At 40.7% G+C, this 14940-nt stretch overlaps 2 protein-coding genes across 3 annotated transcripts in view; one reads left to right on the forward strand and one right to left on the reverse strand.

Moving 5' to 3' along the window:
• galr1a (galanin receptor 1a) overlaps window positions 1–13947 on the reverse strand; it is a 414821-nt gene extending 400874 nt beyond the window's left edge. The window contains exon 1 of the mRNA XM_051935719.1: window positions 13938–13947. The gene's annotated coding sequence lies outside the window, so the exon portion shown is untranslated. The remainder of the gene's footprint in view (window positions 1–13937) is intronic.
• mbpa (myelin basic protein a) overlaps window positions 1–14940 on the forward strand; it is a 149818-nt gene that overhangs the window by 65454 nt on the left and 69424 nt on the right. The gene's annotated exons all lie outside the window — the stretch shown is intronic.

Consider the following 14940-nt stretch of genomic DNA (forward strand, 5'->3'; position numbering starts at 1 on the left):
TATCTATCTATCTATCTATCTATCTATCTATCTATCTATCTATCTATCTATCTATCTATCTATCTATCTATCTATCTATCTATCTATCTATCTATCTATCTATCTATCTATCTATCTATCTATCTATCTATCTATCTATCTATCTATCTATCTATCTATCTATCTATCTATCTATCACACAGTGCCTTCACTATCTAGCTATCCATCATACAGTGTATTTCATATCTATCTATCTACTTTCCTTCTGCCTCCTCCACTCCTCTTTCGCAAGCTCTGTCCTCTTCCACCCGACTCCGGCTCCTTGATTGGAGTGAGGCGGCCCCTTTTATAGTGCACCCAGAAGTGCTCCAGGTGCTTTCCGATTAACCTCTGGCAGCCATTCTGGGTGTGGTAGAAGCGCTGCTCTTGAATCCAGTTTCTCGTCAGGCAGAACTTCCGGGTGTGGCTGAAGTGCTGCAGACCTTGTTCCCGGAGATGTCCAGGTGCCCCCTGGTGGACGCTACGGACCCCAACAGGTTTGAGCTTCTAAGCCCCAAGCCAGTGGCCCTGATGCAATCCAGGGGGGCTGCCCTCTCATGTCCCGGGGTATAAATTGCCCTTCTCCTGGTCACCTGCTCCTCCAGTCTCCCCAGTAGGGCACGATCCCTGGCCATCCATCACAATAAGCAGAGTAACCTGGATAGTAATCCGTTCATTCTTCTCAGACTACCAGGCGCTTCTCTGTCATCTCTGTATGTTGATTGTAGTCTGGAATGCCCCTTGAATGGAATGGTAGAGACACAGCATAGCCATCTGATTAATGCATCAGAAACCGCAGGATGGGTTTCTGTATGAATGGAGACACAGAGAGAAAGAGAGACATTTTGCATCTTTGTTAGCCTAAATTTATGCGAGTCTGCATTCCTTGATGTACCTCCTGTATCGATGGAATGTCATAGTGTAGCGACTGTCCTGGTTCTTTTTTTTAGGAAAGACTCAGCCCTCATTCCATCCTTGGCCTTTTATCTTGATTACCTGTATTCCCTCAGGCCAGCTGGCTTGAACTTGTTTTGTTTTTTTTTTTAACTAAGATCTTAACTACACCATTTCTGACTGGTGGTAAGTACAATTACTGGTTTCTGAAGTTTTTTTTCCCCTAAGTGTGTATTTTTAACACAATATTAAATTACACCACCCTCATGAGAATTAGTAATACCTCAAAGAGGCAACTAAATGGTGTGGATTCTTGTGAAGGTTATCCCATTCTGTAACCTTGGTACCATTTCACTGGAAAGAATGAATGAGTTCCTTCTATTTTATGAATAATTCACACCTTTGATTTCTCACATCTAAGAATCTTTTGATTTCTATTGTAAAATATTTTATTGTCCAGTAGCTTGGTTGATACAACATATCTTTTTATCCTCCTTCATCAGCAAAAAAAAATAAGTGATTACAGAGAATGGTTCCCAGCAGTATTAAATATTGATAGTACAGACATTGTGTCACAGGAGGCTTGAAAAGTCACACAAAGTTAAGGATACAAACCTTGATAGGATTTATAATGAATTATTTAAGAGTGGAAGCGACTTGTTTTCACTGAGTGCAAGAGTTGTAGTCCTAATGCCCTGAATGTAATTATCAGTTGATCTATCCAACCATTACTGAACTGGCTTAATCCGGTTCAGGTCAAAGAGTTGGCGTTTATCCTGTTAGCATCTGATGCAAGGCAGGAATCAACCGGGATGGAGTGCTAATTCACTGTAGGGCGCTTACCTCTGGGATATCATTTGTGCCAAATAATGTACTGACCTTACATTTCATTATTTCAGTTTTTACTTCAAAATGGCCTTATTTATAAAAATACATTTTTTACTTAGCAGTAAGTCTTTTCCAAATGGCATTTTTCCAAACATTCTAGCGCTATTTATTTCAAAATGTCTCTTTTTATGAGAGTTTCATCACTTGTCAACAAGGACAATGACTACCAGCCTAAGTCTGCTCCTACTGGTTTATCCTTTGCTGTTGATTACTTGTCCCTTAGCTTACTGGCAGAGATATGGAGGCAATTTTTGTCTGAGGTGGGAAAGTTAGTTTCGCAGATGAAATGGAAATAGATCATGTAATACTATTTGGAGATGAATTGATGATATCGTTGAAATGCTCCATACAGAAAAGCACTCTAAATATTAACAAAGAAGTCCTTCAACTGATTGAGCACCATTACCGTGTAGAAAGCGTCCATGAAGAAATCATATAAACCAGCGTTTCTCAATGTTTTTTGGTGTCGTGACCCCCTGTTAAGCTGGGAAGTGTCTTTGTGACCCCCCTCCGATTTGAGTGCAGTTGTCACAGCATTTCAGGTCCCCCATAAGTGACATGAGCACGATTATCAGAACAGGAGGAGGTTGTCCCCCTTAATGAGCACGAGTGGGATCCAATTTTGCGACCAACCACAATAAGTTCAGTCTGATTTTATTAATTCCTTTTTATTGTTCTATTTTGTTTATTTTTTTATTTCTTTGCCTTTATTTCATCTCCATTTTGTTTACCGATACCCTTTCTTTTTTTTTATGTTTGTTTGGATTGTTTATCATTTATTTCATGTTCTTTGTGCCTTTTGGGAGTTATAGAATATGGAGAATATGTTGTTAAGTGTTATTTTGTGCTAAAGGCAATAGTGAAAATGTAATTACGTTATCGGGGTGTCATTTTGTTTCTTGTGGGTGCTGCCATTTGGACTTGCATACTGTCAAATTATTCAGATCTCCCTAATTCAGTGTGTTCACTGAGTTTCCAGCCGATCAATTTGGAGAAACGTTAAGGTCGCCGTCGATTTGTAACACGACCTGCAAAAATAAGCAATTGAAGATAAACTGTATTCTTTTTTTCAGAGCATTAAAAAGCAAACTAAACATATTAAATGTGAATCACTTCACTACAAATGCAATTTGACCACAAAAATGGCATTTCTGGCTAAACAGGTTATTTATTTATTTGCTTTAATTTTTTAAGATTATTTACCACTTATTTCATGTTTTTGTGTATTTTGGGGATATTAGAATATGGAAAATGCATATTTAAGCTTTACTTTATGAAAATGGCATTTCTGCCTAAACAGGTTATTTATTTATTTATTTGCTTTAATTTTTTTTAATTATTTACCACTTATTTCATGTTCTTTGTGTATTTTGGGGGTATTAGAATATGGAAAATGTATATTTAAGCTTTACTTTATCAAAATGGCATTTCTGCCTAAACAGGTTATTTATTTATTTATTTGCTTTAATTTTTTAAAATTATTTACCACTTATTTAATGTTCTTTGTGTATTTTGGGGGTATTAGAATATGAAAAATGCATATTTAAGCTTTACTTTATGAAAATGGCATTTCTGCCTAAACAGATTATTTATTTATTTTTTGTTTGTTTACTAATACTCATGTTTATTTCTTTAATTTAAAAAAATTATTTAGCATTTATTTCATGTTCCTTGTGTCTTTTGGGGATATTACAATATGGAAAATGCATATTTAAGTTTTATGAAAATAGCACTTCTGACTGAACAGGTTATTTTTTTAATTTAACAATCAGCTATTAATTACAATACAAGTATAGCAAAGCCATAAAAATATATATTAGACATTTAAAAGGTAAGACACAAAGATGAAAGTTACAATGACCTTTCACCTCCCCAGTACTCAATAGCCTCCTATAACTGTGAATAAAAATATCTGCAGTGGAATACAAACCCCAACCCCTCCCAAAGTTCACACAGCAGTCCGGAGTTCAAGCCGTCTTATTCTACTGGGTAGAAGAAGCCGGCCAATGAAAATAAAATGAAATGTTTCCACATTCAGTACTGCACCATAATAATAAAAAGAACCTGAATGAGCTCACCTGGGTCTGCAGTGCAGGACTCACAGCATTCCCGTCCCTGACACTGACCTTCACCTGTCTAGACAGCTCTTCATTACTGTAGGACCTTTTGCATGGCCGATGCAGTTGCTGGTCTTTTTATCTAGTTTGACAGCCTTTTCCCTCTGGTTGCTGACCCTCTCTTCCTCCTTTTTGAAAAACGGTGTGATTTACACAAATTACTTCCGAAAACTGGACATGCAGCCGTCAATCACGCGTCTATTCCAAAAATAACACGTATGGGCACAGAAGCAGACGAGACAGACAAGCAGCAAACGCATAATATTTTCTATGTGGTGGTGCTACGCCTTTTTCCAATTGTTCATTCCACACTGCACTTTGTATCCAATTCTCCATCTTGGGCAACCACTGATCCTAGATATTTAAACTTCTCCACTCTTTTCAAGAGCTCTCCCCACAGGCTAACCTCTGAATTCTGATCGTCGTTAAACATTAGATATTCTGTTGTCTTCTTTTTCCTTTTTATCTTTAAACCTCCATCTTCCCAAATCCTCCTCCATTCTTCCAATTTCCTCTACACTTCTGGTGCTAAACAACGCAACGTCTTCAACCAAAAGCCTATTCCAAGGCAAACGGGTCTTTTATCTCATGACTCGCCATATCCATAACACATGGTTGGATCTTTTATACTGCTCTTTATACAGAAAGTGCTCTGTCAAAACTATTCAAATGAGTGTATGAATGAATGAAATAATGGCGTCTTTTCTTTTTAATACAAAGATGCACACAAAGAATTTATCCTGCTCCGATTGTTTTCTTAGTATACGTATATAACAGACATATATAGACATATAGTCATATAATATACATATATATACAGACATATAGACTTAGTATAGACATATAATACAGTATGTTGACTTAAATATGTATACAGTGAACCCTCGTTTATTACGGTTAATCCGTTCCAGACTCTACCGTGATAAATGAATTTTCGCGAAGTAGGATTCTTAATTTATAAATCGAATATTTTCGCAGTTAGAGTATAGAAAACCTGTTTACGACCTTCTAAATACGTTTTTTAACATTATTAGAGCCCTCTAGACATGAAATAACACCCTTTCGTCACCATTACACTCGTATTACCCAATATATTAGACAAAATAAGAGAAAATAAGACATATTAGACGTTACAAATATAATATTATTACTAGGCTCACCCGCCTTTTAAGGCGACGGACTTGTATCCTCAATTTGTGTGCGCTCCATGTGTACATCAGGCATGTAAGTGTAGGGAATGAGAACATCAAAGTGCCCATTCATAACATCTCCCAAAAACCTACGTTTTCTTATCCCCTCGAGTGCCTGTCCAAAGTCATACAATGTCAGCCCGAATCTGTACCACTAAAGACGGAGTTTCATGCACTAAATAAGCTATAGATGAGAATAAGCAAGCACCATCTCCCCTGATATTTACTACGCGGTGAGGCATTTGTACTCCATCAACATTAATTATTTCCAGAGACATAATTTTGTCTATTTTTCCAGCGCATCGTGCACAAAAGCAAGGGAACGATGGGAGCACCAGAACTCTGCTCACATCGTGTCGCTTCGTACCGCGTGCCGCAAGTAGTAAGTCTGTGATAAGCGGAATATCACTATGCTTTGCACTCACGGGACAGAAGGACAATCCCGACCACTTTTATATAGTAGATTATTGTACTGTACATTTAATTACACACACACACACAGTTCTTACACACAACCACTAACCTATGAAGACACAACCTCAGCAGGAGAGTCTTCAGGTGGTGCAGTATCTTCAGCAGGTGCATCGTTGTCTTCTTCCGCTGTAGGAGTACTAGGAGTAGGCAGTGGGTGTCTGGGTGCGCGGCTGAAGAACATCTTGATAGGCAGTTGCTGGCGCTGTCTTTTCATATGCGTGAGGAGGCTTTTGTAGGGTATTGCCATCTTTGATCATATCCAAGAGTTTCACCTTCTCCTGGATAGTAAGCATCTTCCTCCGGCACTTAGTTTTATTGTCAGAAGGCTTAGAAAAAGCAGCACGTTTAGGAGCCATCGTGGGGCTTAGATAAAAGTTCTCAGAAAGCGCATGCGTAGTGACGTAAGCGTGTATGAGAAAAAATCGCAATAGAGTGAAGCCGCGAAAGTCGAAGCGTGATATAGCGAGGGATCACTGTACATGAATGAATGAATGAATAGCATCTTTTCTTTTTTAGTACAAAGATGCATGTAAAGAATTTGTCCTGCCCTGATTGCTTTTCTATTATAGACATATAATAATATGTAGACATAAATATATATTAATGAATGGCATCTTTTCTTTTTTTAATTCAAAGATGTATGTAAAGAATTTGTCCTGCTCTGATTGTTTTCTTATTAGACATATAATAGACATATATAATACATATATAGACATATAGACATATCATAGACGTGTGTGTATATATATATATATATATATATATATATATATATATATATATTGTCACAAACTCCAGATAGTCATATAACTGTTTGGGGCAGCCGCCCATTTAATTTGGTTTCCTGGCTGCAGAGTTGCTTTCTCAAAATAACACAGGGAATAGGGAAAAGGTGCAGGCTTTTAAAGGGGAAGACAGGAAGTGAGGTCAAAGGGATCGGGCTCATGTTCTTCAGCCATTGGTTCGAGCCCGGAGATGACATCACAGGGGCCGGAGCCGGCAAAGTTTCCTTCCATAAGCTCGGTCCCGGAAGTGACGTCAAGAGAGCCAGGTGGAATCTCATGTGAATGGTCTACAGGAAAGGGAGAAAAAGAGTCGGTGCACTCTGCCATATCCCAGCATGCCTCGGAACTGCCCTTACTCAAGTTATTTAGCTGCCTTCCATGTGCACGTGTGTGGCAATAGACATATCTTTATATATAATACGCTACCGTGGCTGTCCGTTTGTCTGTCCAGGATTTTAAATCACCTGTAGCTCACAAACCGTTTGACCGATTGACCTGAAATTTGGTACACATTTACTACGTGACTTCTACTATCCACTTCGGGGTGATGATTGACCTCCAAGGTTATTCCTCTTTTTATTTTTATTTTATTTGTAGAATCAACTCTCATCAGCAGCCAGCAGGGTGGCCGTGCAGTGCATGTGTTCTCATTCCCTACCACCTTCGCTGTCAGTTGCCCTACCTCTTCATATCTTAAGTCTTCAATCTGCCTGAAAAATGATTTAAGTGCCAGCTTAAGTGAAAAATTAAGAAAATTGTACTAAGTAATTGCAACACAAACACCGACTTATTCAGTTTTAACGCGAAAATATGCCAACGGTAGAAGAGAAAAAGCGGCCCGCCAGGGTGGAGAAAAGAAGATCTGCTCAGGAAGCATCAAGCGCATCAACCTCTGAGCAGACATACAGAGAAAGAGAAGGAAAACTAGAAGTCAAGTGTATTCACTATACGTTATCATGCAGTGCGCCATTACTGGTAGACGTATAATATGTAGACTTAAATATGTATACATGAATGAATGAATGGCGTCTTTTCTTTTTAATACAAAGATGCACGTAAAGAATTTGTCCTGCTCTGATTGTTTTCTTATTATAAACATACAATAATATGTAAATGTACATTTTTATGAGGTAGGCAGTGGTAGCGCTGCTACCTCGCAGTTAGTAGACCCGTGTTCGCTTCCCAGGTCCTCCCTACATGGAGTTTGCATGTTCTCCCCGTGTCTGCGTGGGTTTCCTCCCACAGTCCAAAGTCATGCAGGTTAGGTGCACTGGCGATCCTAAATGCTTGGTGTGTGCCCTGTGGTGGGCTGGTACCCTGCCCAGGGTTTGTTCCTGCCTTGTGCCCTGTGCTAGCTGGGATTGGCTCGAGCAGACCCCCATGACCCTGTGTTAGTATACAGCAGGTTGGACAATGACTGACTGACTGACTGACTGACTGACATGAGTAAATGTGTTTACATGAATGAATGAATGGCATCTTTTCTTTTTTTAATACAAAGATGCATGTGAATAATTTGTCCTGGCCTGATTGTTTTTTTTTTATTATATGCAAATAATAAATAATATGTAGATGTGAATATGTTTTACATGAATAAATGGATGAATGGCGTCTTTCCTTTTCTAATACAAAGATGCATCTAAAGCATTTGTCCTGCTCTGATTGCTTTCTTATTATAGACATATAATAACATGTAGACATAGCAAAAGTAGCAGTTACTAAGAGTGTCAGTCATAACATAAGTTGTATTGGGAAGCAGGAGTGCAGTTTGTTGTGGAAGAAGTCTCCTTCCCTTAATGCCTTGTATTTAAATGAATAAATGAATGAATGAACAGCAGTAGTGCAGTGCCGATGCGGTGATGACGGAGTCACAGTTGGCAACCCATCAGAGGTTACCTTGCCTTAGGACTTCACAACAGAGGTTGCGCAATCAGGTGAATAATGAGTTCTCGCAAGTCCCTATCACAGCTTGTCATGCATTAGTGATGCTTTTTTATGTACTTTTCTCCTTTTTTAAAAGAAATGCCGTCCATAAGTCGAGTTGTAGCTGATGATTATTTCAGGCTATATCAAAATTGCTAGATTCGCTAGTACCAGAAATGTCATTGATGTAATGGTTTGTGCTCCAAAGGTTTTTCATATTCTGCATGCATGTCGAATAGACTTGTTTGTTCCTGATATATTGTACTGTAAAGCTAGATATATTGCAAATGGCTGAACTGTGAAATGTAGGGCTGAAAAGGTCTTTAGTCCCTGCAAGCCCTGAGTTTTAAAAGTGGTGACAATCCGCCGTAACAGGTGCCCAAGTCTGAGTGCTGCCACTAGCAGGCTCCTGTCCTACTCGTCCTTGACCCGCCAAGCACCATTTATTACCAGTTTGTTTTGCTGACAGTATCTTGCAGGACTGAAAGGTCTGAAATTGTACTGTAATGTCTTATTAATCCTTCATTTTCCTCTTACTCCCCTATAAATCAAGGCACATAAAGAGGCCAGGAAAGTAAATATCTAATCATTTGTAAAATCTCAGAGGAGACTTCAAGGAGGGAATTACGTACTTGGAAAGTGGAGGATGAAAAAAAAAAAAAAATCACAAAATCCCGGGCGGTAAAGTATGTTTATTGACAACTATCATCACGTAGCGCTCATGTATGTCCGAAATGTTAAAATACGCCAGTTTGGCAGCAGTTTTCTTACCTTTCTTTGAATTTCATTTCACTAACCAGACAGACAAATTGGGGAATTTCTGCTTAGAAAATCTAATGCCAATCTAACTCGGCTGTCATGTGACTTTCACCCTTTGTCTATCAAGTCTTTGATCTAGAAGACAGGATCAAACCCGTTTCATCCAGTTTAAGCTTCACATGGGGCCAGACTTGTTATAACAGCATCAAGAAAAAGTCGCCACCTGGATTTAACTAAGGAAATAGGTACGAGCCTCCTATTGGATAATTACTGCATGGGCGATTATCTTTCAGCTGGCAACAAGTTATTTAACCCCAACTGGTGCAATGAGTTGCTTCTCATTTCTTAAACAACCATGTCGAAAGACACATCTCGTAGTTGTGGAAAAGATGTTAGTCTGTTTGAGAAGGGTCAAATCATTGGCATGCATCAAGCAGAGAAAACATCTAAGGAGATTGCAGAAACTACTAAAATTGGGTTAAGAACTCTCCAACGCATTATTAAAAACTGGAAGGATAGTGGGGGACTCATCGTCTTCGAGGAAGAATGTGGCCGGAAAAAAATCCTGAATGATCGTGATCAGCGATCACTTAAACGTTTGGTGAAATCAAATCGAAGAAAAACAACAGTAGAACTCAGGTCTATGTTTAATAGTGAAAGTAAGAGCATTTCCACACGCACAATGTGAAGGGAACTCAAGGGATTGGGACTGAACAGCTGTGTAGCCGTAAGAAAACCACTAATCAGTGAGGCAAACCGGAAAAGAAGGCTTCAGTTTGCTAGGGAGCATAAAGATTGGACTCTGGAGCAATGGAAGAAGGTCATGTGGTCTGATGAGTCCAGATTTACCCTGTTCCAGAGTGATGGGCGCATCAGGGTAAGAAGAGAGGCAGATGAAGTGATGCACCCAACATGCAAGATCTTGGTGAAAAATTAATGCAACACTAGATGGAACTAAATCTTGTGACATTGCAGAAGCTTATTGAAACAATGCCACAGCGAATGCGTGCCGTAATCAAAGCTAAAGGCGGTCCAACGAAATGTTAGAGTGTGTGACCTTTTTTTTGGGTGGCGACTTTTTTTTGGCCAGGCAGTGTGTATATATATATATATATATATATATATATATATATATATATATATATATATATATATATATATATATATATATATATATATATATATATATATATATCTCCATCCATCCATCCATCCATCCATTTTCCAACCCGCTGAATCCGAACACAGGGTCACGGGGGTCTGCTGGAGCCAAGCCCAGCCAACACAGGGCACAAGGCAGGGAACCAATCCCGGGCAGGGTGCCAACCCACCGCAGGACACACACAAACACACCCACACACCATGCACACACTAGGGTCAATTTAGAATTGCCAGTCCACCTAACCTGCATGTCTTTGGACTGTGGGAGGAAACCGGAGCGCCCGGAGGAAACCCACGCAGACACGGGGAGAACATGCAAACTCCACGCAGGGAGGAACTGGGAAGCGAACCTGGGTCTCCCAACTGCGAGGCAGCAGCGCTACCACTACGCCACCGTGCTGCTCATATATATATATAGACATACTAGGGGGCTTCGACCCCTGCTCGCTTTGCTCGCCAACCCCTGTGTTTGGAATAGAATAGAATGCCTTTTATTGTCACTATACACATGTACAATGAGATTAAAAGCAGCTCTTTCAGTGCAGACATATATGTAGAACACAACAAGTAAATAAACAAATGGTGCAAAAAGTTGCAAAAAAAGTTCTGCGACGCTATATACAAATGGAAAGAATAATAACTAAATTGAGTTATTGCACATTATTTAAATACTGGAAAGAATAAATAACTAATGCACTATTGGGTTATTGCACATAATTTAAATATTGCACATTAATGATGATCATGTGCAGTGAGTAGTGGATGTTGGACCCTGAGAGTAATGATATTGTGCAGTATACAGATATTACACAGTTATTATCAGTACCGTTTAGATATTGGATATTGACAGTTGATGGATAGAAGGAAGTCCAGGGGTTGGGGGGTTAGACTGTGTAGTCAGTGCATGTGTGAGTTTAGAATGGTTATGGCTTTTGGGAAAAAACTGTTCTTGAGTCTGTTTGTCCTTGTTGTGATGCACCTGTAGCGCCTCCCTGAGGGCAACAGGTCGAACAGATCAGAGCCAGGGTGGGAGCTGTCCTTGATGATGTTTTTTGCTCTGCTGAGGCAGCGGGAGGTGTAAATGTCCATCAAGGAGGGGAGAGGGCAGCCGATGGTTTACCAGATATACAATACAATTTATTTTTATATCGCCCAAAATCACACAAGAAGTGCCGGAATGGGCTTTAACAGGCCCTGCCTCTTGACAGCCCCCCAGTCTTGACCCTCTAAGAAGACCAGAAAAATAACCCTTGTAGGGAAAAAATGGAAGAAACCTCGGGAAAGGCAGTTCAAAGAGAGACCCCTTTCCAGGTAGGTTGGGCGTGCAAGTGGGTGTCAAAAAGAAGGGGGTCAATACAATACAGTACAATACATAGAACAGAATAAATCCTCAATACAGTATAAAAATAAAAATTCTAGAAGTACGGAGTAGAATTTCACATTAGATGATATCACATAATATGATTTGGATTTGTTTTAAGTCCTGGAGACCTCATTCATCAAGCTGCCTCCCCCATTTTGCCATTCCACATCTGAAATAGCGCTAATCCGATGAAAGGACCCCTCATTCCCACGTCCCCATTCATCAGGGATGACTTTACCTTAGGTAGGCAATCTACAATTTAAAGAGATTGTTATTTTCTTGTGAATTATTACATATGCATTATTTTCACTTTTGCTTTAAAAACTTTTGTAAAAACAATACTTGTTTCTTTATTTCCTGCCCCGCGCGTGCTTACACCTCTTTCTTGCCAGACGTATGCTGCTCGTGTTGTGAAGGGAGTTGCGGCTGAACGTACGCTAAGGATATGCCTTTGGATCATTTGCTGTCTTTTTGCCTCTTCTGCCTGTCGCATGTCGTTGTTTTAAGAGCTCGGAGCACATGATGCTTGCCTGCCAAAAGCAATCCAACAACTGCTAGATTAGAGGTCTGTTGACTTGTTTTAAATGGTGACTCACTGCCTGGTCTCACGTGATGCTGTAAAAGCAATACCTTTCTTTTATTTCTGGCCCCGGGCGTAGTTGAATTCTTTCTTGCAGGATGTATAACGCTGCTCACGTTCGGTTGGGGTAGCTGCTGTCGTGCTGCCCTTCGATCTTTTTAAAGCCTGTACACCCGCTGTCCTTTTTACTACAGCCCTGGGACAATCTTTTGGCACCAAGTCTCATGTTTATGGTCCCCGCGAGACGCACCGTGGCAAGTCTCCTTGGTCTTGCGGGTCTTTAAAATGTCTTTCGAGATTATCACGTATCGTACCCTTGCATTTGCTTTCCATTCCAGGATTTTCTTTTATATATAGAGATATATTGTGAAGAAAACAACTTTAAGGGTTGGGGATTCCATCCCCATATACTGTAAAGCAATGAATTCCAAGAGCAACGGTCACTCATCAAGTAATGTATAACAGACAATGATTAACATGAAGCACGGACATTTTATGAGGTGGGAACGGAAATGGGAAAGCTGGGAAAGGAGGCGCTGAGGATCTTGGGATGGAGTGACATCATCAAAGTATGATCGGATGGGTTAAAGGAACCCGGAAGCGGCTCGGACTTCCGGTTAGGGTATTGGAGACGAATTCACGGTGGTGTTTTCTCATCTTTCCTGTTGAAGTAAAGAGAGAGCGGTTAGTACACTGTCGCCATCCCCTGCCATGCAGTTTCATGCTGCTCGTCGGGTCCTTTTAGCTGCTCCCTAATCACTCGTGTGTGACAATATATATATATAAAATCCAACATCTATCTGTCTGTCTGTCTGTCTGTCTATATGTCCGCTCTTCTTGAGAGAACTACTTAACGGATTTAGATCGGGTTTTTTTCTATAATTTGCTTGAACTTTCCGGTTGATTTTGCGACTTCTGTCATTGTGCTAAGTGTCATAGTTCGCTTGCAGTACTGATTTATTTGTGCTAATCCAAGAGAGACGCAGCAGGCCAAGGGGAAGCATGACGTCAGGATTGGGGAGCCGGGCAGGGCCCTCCTCACTGTCCTGTTTCACTACTATGTGGGTGGAGCCACAGGGGACAGCTAATACAGTGGAACCTCTAGATACGAGTTTAATTCGTTCCAGCACTGAGCTCGTATAGCGAATTTCTCGTATCTAGAACAAACTTCCCCATTGAAAATAATGGAAATACAGTTAATCCGTTCCGCACCCCAAAAATATTAACATAAAAATCAATTTTTCTAACAAATAACACTGATAAATAATATATACTGTAGTCTACCTTTAATAAATAACACTGGTAAATAATATAACTGATTATTAAAAGAATCAAAACAGCTGTCCAAAGTGCAGTAGAGCATTCAATAAATCTTTAAATAAATAATCCTTAAAACAGTTGTGAAGTGGAGGTTTAAAATACACAAGAATCCTTTAGATAGATAGATAGATAGATAGATAGATAGATAGATAGATAGATAGATAGATAGATAGATAGATAGATAGATAGATAGATAGATAGATAGATAGATAGATACTTTATTAATCCCAATGGGAAATTCACAAAAAACACGAGGTTAAAACGTCAACAGGAAGCAGTCTTTAAAAAACAGATGACAATCCCCGGTGCTTCTCCTCTGTTAGCGTCAGCGTCTCACCTGCTTCTCCCATGCGGGCTCTGCAACAGGCGAGACACTCTTAATGCAGCTTCTCTACACCGTCCTGCTTCAGCTGTTTGGCTCGCCTGTTCAGCTCACTGTTCAGCTACACGCGAGCCTGCACTCACTCGCTCTCCCGCACCGACTTTCTCCTACTGCTGCTGCTGCTGCTTCCTGCCTCCTCCTGCAACCTCCGTTCTCTCTCCTCTCTTTTCTTTTACTTCTTCTCCCCCTTAACCGGCTCACGCTTCTCTATATATGCGGGGAGGACATGGCAACTGCAGCCCATCAGCCACAGGAACAATCATGGATGTGGGCAGTTTCCCACCTGTGTACTTAGGTGAGAAACACCCACACTGCAGATCGCCCTGCGGCTCGCTACAGCTATCACACCCCCTCGCTAAGCCGCAAGCTATACCCACAGCCCGGCTCATGGCTTGTTACGCGAGCCAATGCTCGTATTTAGATCTGAATTTTTCGCTCATACTTTCCTCGTATCTTGAATTTCTCGTATACAGAGCTGTTCGTATCTCGAGGTTCCACTGTATACTATAAATGGATCCCACAAATATTTAGTCTACTGCAGAATTTCCCAGCCTTTGTGGTGTCATGACCCAGTTCTTCTCATTCTAGTGTGTTCACGACCCACCTTTTGGTCCCGATCCATTGAATATGCTGTGATTGTCTATGCGGGCGTGATGGGGTGGTCTCCCTTGGCAAATTGAGCATGATAATCAAAGCTTAGGAGGTTGCATGAGTGTCCCGAGCGATCACCACAGCAGTAGGTGAATCAAGAGCAATCCGCCTCCTTGGTGAACCGATCAAGATCATCAAAGCAGGGTTTGAGGAGGCTGTCCAGGATCGGCCACAATCCTGCAACTGTCAATCAAGCACAAACATCAGAGCATTGACTGGTCTGTCAGGAGTCGGCCGCCAACCACCTGCAAAATCGTCAAGAGTGGTGACTGGTCCATGCGGGGTCGGCTGTGAGCCACCTGCGATGGCGATACTGAATCGAGCATAATTGTCAGGGCGGTGGGATCTGTGTCTGGGGTCGGCCACAATCTACCTGCATTTTTGCCACAGTGAATCGAGCACAATCGTCAAGCATTGACTGGTCTACCCAGAGTC

Source organism: Erpetoichthys calabaricus, chromosome 13 (assembly GCF_900747795.2).
Source record: "Erpetoichthys calabaricus chromosome 13, fErpCal1.3, whole genome shotgun sequence".
NCBI lineage: Eukaryota > Metazoa > Chordata > Cladistia > Polypteriformes > Polypteridae > Erpetoichthys > Erpetoichthys calabaricus.